Here is a 13,874-nt window from a genome sequence, read left to right as displayed (position 1 = left end):
ACGACGAACTTATAGGAAGAAAATGCTGTTCTAGAATTCTTCACGTCAAAATTGATCTGCAAGGAAGAGTGTGCGCATCACCGCGCATGTACAGGAAGTGAAGGTGTGCGCATCACCGCGCATGTACAGGAAAAGGAGTTGTGCACATCAACGCGCATGTGCCACAGTAGCGAAGTGAAGATCAGCAACAGGAAGCGGAGGTGTGCGCATCACCGCGCATGTACAGGAAATGGAGTTGTGCACATAAACGCGCATGTGCCCAGAAGCGAGGTGAAGATCAGCAACTGCGCATCTGCCACCGTAGCGTGTAAGCTGCACATACACTCCAATGTCACCACAGCGTACCCGCCTCCGGGAAAATGGAAGGACAGCGCACAAGACAAAACACCTCATGCAGAGAGACAAAAGATCGTGGCGCCTTCCATCGCACATCCTCAGTGCGCAGCATCAAACAGGAAAGCGGTCATCACCATCACGCGTTCCTGATGGTCGTCAAGGAAACCAAGGTAAGAGACGTCACGAATAAACTGTCGTTGCTCAGGGTTGAGCTCTTTAATCTTTAATAAGTTGGTAAGCGCTTCAAAGGTTGAAAGCCACGACTTCCAAACAAAAGAATAAGTTCACAGACTCAAGTAAAGTGGAGAAAAAGAATAAATGTTCAAATCCCATTCCATGTCATATATCCAATCTGGGTTCGATGGGGAAACCGGTGGTCCCAACTCCTGTCCCCACGCAGGTACAACTCGTCGCCAGTGCAAAGAAGATCAAAGAGGCGTAGAAGTCTTCTTGTAGTTTTAATAAGATTACAGCAAAAAGGACCACCAGCTCAGACAGCAGCACAGCTCCAACTGCCAGAGCCAGAGTTCTACAACATTCTCTTCTGTTCATGTCATGACGCCTGGAATGTACCGACACATTCCAGCAACAGGAAAGGAAAGCAAGATAGGACAGAAAGAGGAAAGAAAGTGTAAGAGAAAAAGGTATAGTAGCCCACAACAGTTCTCCTACTTTTTTTTAATGAAAAGGCAACCATCCTGGTATGGTTAATTCTGGAAACTGAAATGCTTCAACTGAAGTGTAAGGCAGGGAGTCTGTGCTGTGAAACCAAGGGAAGGGCAGACAGAAGCCTTCTTGCCAAGGTGCCTGCTGCCTGATAGAAATGTGAATGTGCGCAACTGGTTAATCGCCAAATGTAAAGGTCCTTGGAGCTGGTATTGGCTTTATTTGAAGGAATCACTGGAAGCTTTCTGATTACACACATTTACTTTTTTGGAGAGGTATTGAAAGAGAGCTACCAGCTAAGATGTGAAGTGTGTACTTTTAAACGACTATTATATTTTTTAATGCACTATGTACAGTCTAGGTATTACTAAAATCTATACTTTGGAAACACTTTTTACCTTAACCCTTTTTGCACATTTTGTAGCAGCCTATCTTATATTGTGTGTAAATCAAGTGTAAAATAAGACTTACATGTTCACAGTGCTTTCTGTCACAGACTGGTACCTTGTAGCACTCAGCATACACAAGTCACTATTCTCCTCTTCACCAGCCAGGATTCAGTTATTTGGCTCTCTGGTGCAGTGCATTAACAGAGGTTTCATAATGTACGATAGTGCGTTTTCCCAGTGACGAACATAACTTCTATTTAATTTTCATTTAAACTGTGTGTTATTTTATATCTAGTTACCTGAAGGTGAAAGATCGTAAAAAGTGACAGAATATTTTGGTTGCTTTAAGGCACGCCTTTGACCACGCCCCTACGCACACTCACCCCTCCCACTCTCCCTTGCGCGCAGCATCACGGTTCTCATACTTTTTAAAATGCACTTCGACCACTGTGTACACCTACCCCAAAAGTCTCTCACCTGCCCAGGATAACTTCTGAGTCCCCTGTGGCCTCGACCTACAACTAGCCTCGTCGACACACGGCCAGCCAATTAACGCCTTCAGATAATTCCTCACTCTATGATAGGCTGCCAACGTAATAAGAATCCCGCCCTACGCTTGCATCTGAATCCGCCAATTGGGTGGCGGCCTTGCTTCTCAATAGCGTAGTCCGGAAAGGGGTGGGGAGCAAGACCCATTGCTATGGTCACCAAACAACCAAATGACGCTTGGTGGGTCCCGCTGACAGGATTCAGGGGGAGGCCCTTCCTGGCAGTACCAGGCCTGGCACGGGGTCAGCGGGTGAGTACAGAAAGGTGTCATATCTGTGGCGTTGTAGCGTTGTGTCTGAAATGTTTGATAAACCTGTTTTGTGCGCTTGTGTAGGCGAGGAGCAGCTGAACAAATTCCCACTACATTCAATTCACCGCAAACCGGGACGTGGTGTGTATGCCGAGCTCGAGCAGATCCAGGATTTGCGTCAAAATTATCACTCCTTGCTCCCCACCTCCCCTTCCCCGACCTGTCTGGTAGTATGCTCCTTCAGCTGTGCCCACCCCTACCCCCACTTTAATTATTCACCATAGCCCGTGCCCTTTGTCGCCTTACGTGCAGATATGTTGTTTAAAACAACTTGTTTTGCCCTTATTAACACTCAGTGGTTGCCCCTTTCATCCTCAGTTCATAACTGCCATGGGCCACTTGTGTCATTTTAACATCCAAAGCTGATTTGGACTTAACGTTTCGGGTTTATAAATGTAAGCAGTGAATTAAGCGGCCCAGCCTGAAACATGTTGTTTTCTGAAAAAAAAACATAAGTGATAAAGGTGTCACCGTACATACCAACATTTGGGAACAAAGGCGGGGGGGGGGGGGGGGGGGTTTGGGACAAAAAATGGGTTACTAAATGACTCCATTATTATTCATGGAGGAGTCAAAAGCCAGGTTTTGATACTTATTAATTTTATTTATATATCAAATGCATCATTCCTCTTAACTCGTCTTCCTTTGGAGGCTGCCACCTACCTGTCAATATCTTCATCTGCTAAAAACATACTAAACGTTTCCCACGGATTAAAAAGAAGTCACCCACCCGTTTGACATCTTCCTCTCTGCCAAAAATGTTCACTTTCATTAACTTCAGAATCAGTTCAGTATTCATCTACCACAAGCACTTGATTTCACCCTAATTAAGACTCAATCGGCTGAGACGTATGGATGTCACAAATGAAATAGGACTACGCGACAGCTATGCATTAGTCACTCTATCTCTTCTCTTCCTTCATTAATTTCACTTCCCTGCAACCTCGTGTCATTTTCTCCTACCTTTGCCCATCGTGTTATCATTAATAATAACCCATGTCCACTGTGTAGTATTCACATCAACCCGTACCACCCTGACCCTATGCGATCAGTAATACCAACCTGTGCCTCTGTGTCATTATCCACATTGGTGTTTTCATCAAGATCCATTCTGTCGAGACACCAGAATTCCAGTAGTAGGCTTTTACCTTAAAAATCATTATCCATTGTTAGTCCCGTACGTTCAAGGGAAGCAAACCTAGACTACAACTCCGAAAAACGACTCCCTTGCCCTACTGCTTCACATGGACAAAATCTGCCTCAACGTCCACAAATCACGATCATAGGCTATGGTTACTTGGTTTATGCTAGTGGTAAATTTGAGGGATGTCAGCCTTCTGCACGTGTACATCAGAAACTATGGGTGGACGATAAGTGTTCGAGGCAGCATAATACATTGGTTATTAGTTATATATTACGCTAAGGAAGGCTACACTTGATGCCTAGATTGCACACAATATGTCAGAAATGACCACCTTGATAGCGTCCAGTTTCAGTTTATTTTATTCATGTTCGATGAATTAAAATCATTACATTTATGGATCCATGCTGGGGCGTGGCCAAGACAAGGAGGATGGCGGATGCGGAAGCGCTCGGCTCCACCCCATCAATAATCCTGAGGCCCTGATCCGCTGTAGGGGTGGCAGTGGCCCAGACCATACATCAGCTAGCCAGGTACCTCAGTGCTGCAGCGGGGAGCTAAACGGAACCCCCAGGGACAACTGCGCGGTTGACTAATGAAAAGGCTGAGACAGGCTGCAGATGACCCGGGCTTCCTTGTGGCAAGCAGCCCGGCGCCGAGACCCACTCAGAGGTGGAGCCTTGGGGAGTGCTCTCTCTGCACTCCCGCCTGCCCACCCGCAGAAGTAGATGAGCCGACACCCCCACGGGGGAAACAACAGTGATCTGGCGGCCCCTGCTCCGAAGTGCGAGGGCTGCCGCTGCACGAGCCGGGAGAGGGCACGCGGCCGCGGGGTTGTGTATGTAATGCCAGAGGCTTACGAGTGACTCCTGGGTGGAGCCCCAAGAATGAATAAATGACAGGAGTTTATAAAGCACTCAGCTACTTCAAAAGGAGTGTCCCAGCACTACTGAATCACACAATACTGTCATAGAGCTGGTTTAACTCCCAAAGAGCCAAGTTTTCAACAGTTTTTTAAAATTCTCCAGGTCCATTGTAAGTTTAAGGGGTAGCGGGAGTTTGTTCCATGCCTGTGCCCCCAGGAGGCTGAAGGATTTACCGCCCCACGTGCCAGGCGCACCTCAGGGATACATGCATACGCCGCCAAGGTTGATTTAAGTGCTCTTGTCGAAGTGTACCAACCGACACGTCTTCTGAGGTAGCTGGACTCCTTGCCATGAAGAGCCTTAAAGAAAGTTACTATGGTCTTAAACTTTATCCGCTCCCTCACCGGGAGTCAAGACAGCGGCTGCTGCGGGAGTGAACCCGAGTGGGGCCCCTTTGAGACTCAGTAGAGGGGACAGGTGAAACTGAACCCCCTGGCCCAGGTATGATTAGTCCTGGTGAGGTGCTGTTGATATGCAACAGCGATAATGCAGCTTAAGAGGACCCAGTGTAACTCTGCTGTGTAGGTTGTGTGGAGACGACAGCAGAGGGAGAAGACTACAAGGCTGCCATCGTCCTCTAGAAAACGTTGTGCAGAGAGGGCCAGTTGGCTGTGAAACGGTGGACCTGGCTCGGCGTCCCCCACACCGGGAACGTGAGTGGCGGAGAAGGCCATAATGGACAAACAGCGAACTAAACAGGGGGCACGCCCCTGGAGGGGCAAGAGTCCTCTCAGGCCGCCATGGGACCTGAGAGGGAAGGACCTGGCGTTGCCGACCAATCATTCCATATGCACCTGGATAAGGTGCTGACTGCTATTGCGGACACAAAGGAACACCACAAGCTGGTGGATAGAATGAAAGAAGTAGAACTGACGGTAGAGGTGCTGCAGCCAGAACAATCAGCCACGTCCGCAGGCTTGACGACTTGACTGCCAGGGTGTTGATACTTGAACGCAGGGCTGAAGACACAGAAGGCTGGAACCGTCAGAATAACATAAGAGTAGTGGGTGTCCCGGTGGGAGTGGAGGGCACAGACATGGTGACCTTTCTTGAGAGCTGGCTTCGGACCACGGTGGCCCCCGGGATTACTCACACAGTTCTTTGCCCCGGAGAGAGCACACAGTGTGCCGTCACACCCGCTGGCACAAGTGTGGTCCCCCAGCCGTGTGGTGGTGAGGCTCCTGCACTATAGAGACCGGGATATTATAATCCACAATGCTCACACCAATGGTCCATATGTGATAGACAATAGCAAGGTATCGATATTCCCTATTTTACCGCAAAGGTACAGGCTCAGAGGGCCTCGTTCCTGGAAGCAAAGAAAGCCCTATGAGAGGATGGTATACAGTACTACTTAATGTTCCCGGCCAAGCTTCTCATAAACCTGGATGGTACAACACACTTCTATGACTTCCCGGAGGCAGTAGGGTCTTGGTTGGAGGCGTACAAGACAGGCACGCCACCCCCGCAGCCACGGAGTAGCCCTGCAGCGGTGACTAGACTGAATCGGAGGAGATTGCAATGATCTTCCAGGAGGGCGACATTGCAGAAACCCAACTCGTCTCAGGTGGCAAAGGAAAGACAAGCAACACTACAGGCAGTTGCAGTTTATGTAAACCCAGACAGCGGATGGAGGCAATGACAGTTCCTCTGACCATAAAAGAGGACAGTCGGACACAGGGTTCTCAGTCCAAAGTAAGGCAGTGCCCCCTGTGGTGACCACGAAGTTGGTGGATGAACTGTTAACTCCTGCTCAAGGGACTTGGATCCACCGGGTGGTAACATGGGAAACAGGAGATCCCTTTTTTCCTGCCCCTGTGGGTGTGGGCAGAGATGCTTGGGTGGGGGCAGCTTTGTGGTTGTTGGTACGGAGATCACTGGACTTATGCTATAGGGAAAAAGACAATGAGTTCTTCCAGAGCAAAAGGGAATCAGTATCCAAAATAAGAATAGCGATTATGCAAAGATAGAGTCCAATCCATGGGTATCAGATGTGTTCTTCTTTATTAACTCTGTTGTCAGGATCTCCCCTCAAGGGTTTTGCATAGAAAATCGTATTTTACACACAGACCAAGGATGTTTGCAGCCAACACGTGTTTTGTCTGAGGGCAAATGGCCCAAACGACTTCCTCAGGGCTACAAACAATAATAAAAAACGCTGATCAGACAATGGCTTATTGCAAGACACATAAAATCTTATTTAGCAACAACACCAAAAAGTGAGATGTTTCAGAAAATAATATAAAATGACCCAAAGAAGTTGGGAATAGGGAATTATAAGCCTATACCCAGTGAAAAACACTATAAACCCAATAGTGTATTTAAATAAATTGAGAATGAGTGCATGAAACCTATGTGATAGTGTCGTCCGTAGAGGCATGAACAGAAACAAGAGTAGGGAAAAGTGAAAAGATAAAAGAATAAATAATAAATTAAACCTAGTCGCAAACCCACGTTGTGCATCTCCTATAGAGTCCTAACCAATCATGGGAGGCAAACAGGATAGAATAAGTCTAAATGTAGAGATAATGAAAACCACTCCAATCTCCCATATTCGTGTCAAATTAAATATACAGTTTATTATAAGATTATTGAATCTTTACAAAGAACAGCAAACTACATATGAATGGCAAATGGCACTCACCAAAAGAAATGTATATTTAGCTCAGTACTGTGTAATGGGGCTCCCCATACAAGAAAATACCTCCAATAATCTAAGTTCAGTGATGTTTATCTTAGAACATAATGCTTCAAGTACAGAAACGAATACTAGAAGTACCTCAAGTGTAATTCCAAGGATATGTCCCAATCGGCGTATACTTTCAATGAAACAATAAATAATCTGTAGATGGAACATATATATCAGTATTATCGTAAGTCATAATTCGACAAAAACATACCTCGACAATGTTTCGTTAAGTAAAGGTTATGTACCCTCTATTCGATCCCACAATAATCGCCAGTAACAAAAAGTCTCTCAATTGGAGAAACCAGAACGAACTGTAACAGTGGAACTATTATTTTCAAATACAAGTCTTGTTTCTAGTAGACGGAGAGTGCTCCGATAAGGGCTGAAATCAAAATCAGATGAACAAGCAGAATGGATATCAAACTAACATCATGACCCATATACGAGTCAACTACGCGGCAAATCACCATAAGAGACCTAAGCGCCTGAGGCGGAAGCTGGGTGCATTTTGCTCGCATTTTTAACTTGTATTTAAGATTGTTTAGCATTTGCTTTTAACCACTGTCACTTACCCCTGAGCGCTTCCCCTTGTTGCACGGTGCAGGAGACGGCACCGTGCAGCGGATTTTGGGGGTGGGAGATCTCTGGGTGCGGAGAGGGGTCGTTCCCTCCTGGGAGCCGTACAGCAGATTTTGGCGCTGACGGGTTGAAAGAAACAGTGCTGCCTTTCGCGCGCCAAACCCCCTGGCCACGCCCACTGCTGGAGGCCACGCCCACCACAACACAGGCTTCTCAAAGCGCACTGAGTGCTAGTCGCGCCATAAGAGACCTAAGCGCCTGAGGCGGAAGCCGGGTGCATTTTGCTCGCATTTTTAACTTGTATTTAAAATTATTTAGCATTTGCTTTTAACCACTGTCACTTACCCCTGAGCACTTCCCCTTGTTACACGCTGCAGGAGACAACACCGTACAGCGGATTTTAGCGCTGACGGGTTGAAAGAAACAGTGCTGCCTTTCGCGTGCCAAACCCCCTGGCCACGCCCACTGCTGGAGGCCACGCCCACCTTCTTTTATAAATATGTCCATTCCCAGGAAGCGCAGCAGACGAGCGCAGCGGGAGCGCCGTTCGTGCGCGGAAGGCGCGCCTAAGGCAAGCCCGTCTGCGCCCGTCCGCGCACGAACGGGCTTAGGGCCAGAACCTATGCCGGGCGTGGACACCGATAGGGTGAGCTATTCGCGTCGTGCCTTACTAAGTCTTAGACCTACAAAGAACGCACAGTGTAATTATGTACACGAATCAGATGGACATTTTATAAATTGTGTACTCTGCCACCCGGTCAACTTACAACTGACTCAGGCACCAATTTCACACTCTGGCCTGAAATTAGCAGAATTGAACTGTAGGTCGCTCCCCATGCACGCCCTGCTTATTAACCACCTGCTCGTGGACCATGAGCTAGACATCCTGTTTCTTACGGAAACTTGGCTCACAACACACTCGGACTCGGATGTGGTCTTGGCTCTGGCCCCGGGTTTTCTTATCCAGTCCCAAGTACGTCCCTCTGGTAGAGGGGGCGGACTGGCCATTTTGCACAGAGATTATTTCTCTTGCAGAATTAGCGATGCTCATATCACAGACTCAGAGAGCTGCCATTTTACCATCCATCTGGCCTCGACAACCTCTCTGGCAGGTCTTCTGGTGTATCGCCCCCCCGGCCATTCTGGTCCCTTTGCTAGCGCCCTACTAGAATCTATCTCAGCACTTGCCCACTCTACACCTAACTTTACTGTGCTAGGGGACCTCAATATTCACTTTGATGATCCCCTAGACACAGGGGCTGCTGATCTGATACTAGACTTGGCTGCTTACGGCCTCCAACTGGCCAATACCGGACCCACCCATATCAAGGGCCACCTGCTAGACCCAGTTTTTACAAATGTTCGCACCCTCCAGGCCAAACCTTCTTGCCCCCTCCCTTGGACAGACCATTTTTTGGTTCCTCTTTTCTGGCCAGGAGTATTCAGGAAGCCCCACAAGCCCGTCACGTACACCCAGGACAGGGCATGGTCCAGACTCTGAACTGAGGACTGGGCCAGAGCTCTGGAATCGACGACTCCCGCCCCCTCGGGGGACCTTGTCGTAGCTGATAGCAATTTTAGAAGTGGATTTCCGACTCACTCGACTCTATCATACCTATAAAAACCTGTGAAGACAAGAGCGGAAAGACAGGCTCGGCCCCCTGGTTTAGCCTGGAACCCAGAGCCCTCCGCAAGGAATGTAAAAAAGCGGAGCGACTGTGGAGGAAGGACTGGCTCCACTCTAGTAAAGACTCCTACCGGAGGACTGTGAGAGCATACAAATCTGCTTTGAAACTTTCTAAGGCCTCTTACTATGACGATAGGAAAAAAATGCCACAAACCCCGCGAGAGAATCCTATCTCATCGTCAAAGAACTCCTAAAGATACCACAACCCCCTTCATTGACCAGGGCCCTACCGGACAGGAGTAATGAACTTGCAAAATACTTTGACTCTAAAGTCTCCCACATTTTAACTTCACTTCCACAGCCCAACCAGCTACCCTGCTGGGACAACGTGACGCCTGACACTTGTCCAGTAGGCGACCCTCGCCCGCAGCTTAATGCTTTTAGGGCGGTTTCATCGGACGAAGTTGAAAAAACTCTGGCCAAGATGAAAAGTGGCTCTCCCCGTGACCCTGCTCCCATGAGGTTTTTGAAAGCAGTCGCCTCTGCGATTGTTCCTCCAGTTCTGGAGTTGATCAATGCCTCACTGTCCCAAGGCTCCATCCCTCCTAGTTGGAAGGGGGCGGTAGTTAAAGCCCTTCTCAAAAAACCCCAATTGGACCCCGCTGATCTGGCCAACTACAGGCCGATCTCGCTCCTCCCGGGCATCAGCAAAATTGCTGAAAAACTGGTTAACGTCCAGCTGTCCCAGTTTCTGGAATCTAACAATCTGCTGCGACGTTCCCAAACGGGGTTTCGCCCTGGCCAAGGTACGGACACTGCCCTCCTCGCCGTCGTCGAGGAGGCAAGGTGCATTTTGGATTCGGGGGGGTCAGTGGCAGTGATCCTCCTGGACCTTAGTGCAGCCTTTGACACGGTGAATCACCGTGTCTTGCTCCACCGGCTGGCCAGGGCAGGACTCGGGGGCACTGCGTTGGCCTGGATAGAGTCATTCCTGTCGGGCCGTTCGTTCCAGGTCTGGGATGGCAACTCCCGTTCTGACTCTCTTCCTTTGACAAGTGGGGTTCCCCAGGGTTCCTCACTTAATCCCACTCTTTTTAACGCATATATGGCCCCTCTGGAGGATGTAGTTGCCCCCTTCGGCATCAAGATTGTGAGTTATGCGGACGACACGCAATTGGTCGTCTCTCTCTCACATCTTGATCAATGCCCAGATAATCTCCTGCACTGCCTCCAGAAAATCCATCTCTGGATGTGCGAGTCCTCACTCAAACTTAATGGGTCCAAAACAGAAGTTATGCTGATGGGCAAGAAGTGGTCAGCAATTCCATCATCCGTTTGGCCCGATATTATGGGTGAGGTACCCGCCCCCAAGAAAGAAATCAAGAGTCTTGGGGTCTGGCTCGAACCGGACTTATCAATGAAAACCCAGGCAACTAAAACAGCTGGAACCTGCTTTGGACTTATGCGGTCAGTCCGCAAGATCCTTCCTCTGCTTCCCCTTCAATCCAGGAAACTCCTGGTTCAAGGACTGGTCCTTGCACGATTGGACTACAGCAATGCTGTCTATTTAGGAGCCCCTGAAGCTACTCTGGGCAAGCTACAACGAACCCAAAATGCGGCTGCCCGGATGCTGATGGGTCTTCCTTCCAGAACCTCTGCCAGACCTGCGCTTAAGGCTCTCCACTGGTTGCCAGTGCGAGAGAGGATCGAGTTTAAGGCAATGTGCATCGCTCACAAGCTCCTCAATGGACAAGGCCCTTCGATCCTAGGAGATATGGTTACCCCGTACAAAGCCTCGAGATCTCTGCGCTCGGACAATGAGCGACTGGCAAATGTCCCCAAGTTTAGGAAGGTGCGTACTGGAGGCCGTCGCTTCTCCGTAAAGGCAGCCACACGCTGGAATTCGCTTCCCCGCAGTTTGCGGTTGGAACCCTGCTACTTGCGTTTTCGCAAGCAGCTCAAAACTCTGCTTTTCCCTAAATAAGTTTTTTCCTCCCCTCTTGGCCAATTTCAAGCTCTCACAGTGCGGGGATGCCTCCGGGTCACCAGGCGCTTTACAAATCTTTAAATAAAATAAATAAATAAATAAATCGACAGTATATCGTTAACGAGTGTTCATGTGCCCTCAAAATAAAACCACAGCACATTACATTGCCATAAGGCAAGTCTCCAAGTCGGACGAGACATTCATACAGAAGATAAAAGTATCCATTCAAAAAGCCAAAGTGTCATACCTGATGAAAGGAGAGTACTCCTGTAAAGTTCTAAAGTCAGGTACGAGTAAGTAGACGGGCGCCATGATGGTCCCGAATATATAGGGACTGACCCCGGCGTTTGCATCACTGGCAATTAATTAGAAGAAGGACTCTCACAGCAAAACATACATTATGGGGGTCGCCATCTTGAAAGGGTAAAAGATAATAAACACCCCAAGATTATTTGGATACATAACGTATACATACACAGCAATAATTGCAAAACTCCAGTGAGTTTCCAGAGTCAAGTGCAAATAAAGAAGCAAGCGTGGTGATTGTCCTAAAAGTATATGCGGGCTAACCGCTACGCTTGCGCCGTTGACAATCAATTGGAAGAAAGACTCTAAAGTAAACCGTGTGTATTGTGAGTCGCCATCTTCAGAGGATAATGAATGGTAAAGACTCGATAGTAATCGAAATGGACAACATGTGTGTGTGTGTAGCAATAATTGTAAAGAGATAACGGATAACTAAGTATCCATGTTATTATAGTATATCCTATTCCTTAGGTGAAACAACTCATCAACTAAAAAACATCTCATGAGAGTGAAACCTAAATCATACTGCAGTGCACAAAAAATTGTGTGTCCAGACAGCATCGAAAGACCACCAGTGCGTCACAAAGTACAGTCAGTAAAAAGCACAGTGGAGAAAGAAGAATCTTCATGTTTAGAGGAGAGGAACCACCTATGTTTGGGGTTCAAGGTAATATAATGAAAATAGAGCCAAACGTCCCAAGAAGAGAGTCGGACATAACCAGATAACAGATCGAGTTACAAGGGAAAAAAGCGTCAACATATAGGTTCAATATATAGTGATCAAGCATAGAAAATCTTATATTGATCCAATTGCAATTATCATGAATATAGGTACAGTACATTAGCCGCAGGATCAATCCCAACCAGAAACCATAAAGGATACCCAAATGCAAAAAAACAGTATTTTGGCAATAGATACAATAAGGGAATATGCTATCTTTCTGCTGCAGATAGAAAGGTAATTCAAATCGAAAGCAGTGGATACCCCAATCATTGACATTCTGGTTAATCGGCAACTGTGTATTGTAGCAAATGGTCCAGATCATATGGGTTAAGATAACATAGTAAACACAGAAAAGGAATTAAATGGACCACAGATAGCTTATATTTATGTATCAAGAAAATAGTGAAATTCGTGGTCGACATTAATTCCAAGTTCAACTGCACGTAGTCTAGAAATCCAATGTGCTTCGCATTGACGTAGCCTTAGTTCGCCACCTCTGGGATCGGTCTTCACAGTTTCAATACCATGAAAGAGAAATCCTAATGAGGATCCTCGTTCTTGGCATGTGGATGCATGACTGCCTATTGGGTATCTGATATCAATGTTTTTTAGGGCACGAAAGTCCTCTGCCATACGTTCCTTAAGGGGGCAAATGGTGCTACCCACATAAATCTTGCTGCACTTGCACTGGATCACAGACAACGTACTTGGTTAGACAATCAATGTGATCATAGATTTGGAATTTACGTGATCCATTATATTTGAAATCTTTTAATCCCTTCTTGATAAATTTGCACATGCTACAGTTTCCACATGTGTAAGAACCAATATTAAGTATACCAAGCCATGTATTCTTAGTTGGTGTTTGTTTGGGGTAACTCGGACTAATGATGCTCTGAATTGTCTTCCCTCTCCTATAGGTAATACTGGGAGATTTGGGGATATATTGTTCCAAGGATCTCTCCGCAGTAAGTAGGGACCAATTGTCTTTAAGAATCGCATATAACTTATGTGACCAAGGATGGTAATTGGTCACTAATCTTATTAAGGACTTGGTTTCTTTTTTGTCTTTGTATGGAGTACTTTTCAAAGTGTCAGACCTAGTAATTTGCATGGCCCTATTCTTGGCCTTGCGAATAGTTTTTTCTGAGTAGCCTCTAGCGAGAAATCTACCTTCAATATCCTTCACTTGTTCACGAAAGTCCTCATTTCTGCTACAGTTTCTGCGGGCCCTCAGCATTTCGCCGAAGGGTATAACATTGATTTGACTCTTCGGATGGGCACTATTAGCATGGAGAAGCGAATTACACGCTGTAGTTTTCCGGTGCATTTTGCTTTGTATTTTCCCATCCTCATGAAATAGTTCAAGATCAAGAAAAATGATGCTTTCTGAGTCACATGTTATGGTAAAGGTCATGTTATAGATATTGGTATTCATGTACTGAAAGAAATCTGTAAGGTCCTCACTACTGCCAGTCCAGATGATTAAGCAGTCATCAATGTAACGTCCATAGTATAGAATGGAATCATGCCATTTAGCACCCGATGGGCCCCAAATATGCTCCGCCTCCAACCATCCCATAAAGAGACATGCAAGAGACGGAGCAAACCTGGAACCCATCGCCACACCGCAGGTCTGCAGGTA

General features: G+C 47.0%; 2 protein-coding genes across 4 annotated transcripts in view; one reads left to right on the top strand and one right to left on the bottom strand.

Annotated features, from left to right (window-relative positions):
- Positions 1–1,931, bottom strand: part of PFN4 (profilin family member 4) — an 85,794-nt gene extending 83,863 nt beyond the window's left edge. The window contains exon 1 of one of the 2 annotated variants that reach the window (XM_085609158.1): positions 1,869–1,931. The gene's annotated coding sequence lies outside the window, so the exon portion shown is untranslated. Of the gene's footprint in view, positions 1–1,852 lie in introns of both variants that reach the window. The other variant, XM_085609159.1, reaches the window with a different exon arrangement.
- Positions 1,932–2,089: 158 nt separating this feature from the next.
- Positions 2,090–13,874, top strand: part of LOC146816701 (protein FAM228B-like) — a 230,424-nt gene continuing 218,639 nt past the window's right edge. Inside the window, exons 1-2 of one of the 2 annotated variants that reach the window (XM_085610590.1) lie at positions 2,111–2,190; positions 13,150–13,197. The gene's annotated coding sequence lies outside the window, so the exon portion shown is untranslated. Of the gene's footprint in view, positions 2,191–13,149; positions 13,198–13,874 lie in introns of both variants that reach the window. The other variant, XM_085610589.1, reaches the window with a different exon arrangement.

This window comes from Triturus cristatus, chromosome 6, assembly GCF_964204655.1.
Source record: "Triturus cristatus chromosome 6, aTriCri1.1, whole genome shotgun sequence".
NCBI classification, from domain to species: Eukaryota; Metazoa; Chordata; class Amphibia; order Caudata; family Salamandridae; genus Triturus; species Triturus cristatus.
This window is presented reverse-complemented; position numbering and strand designations above follow the sequence as displayed.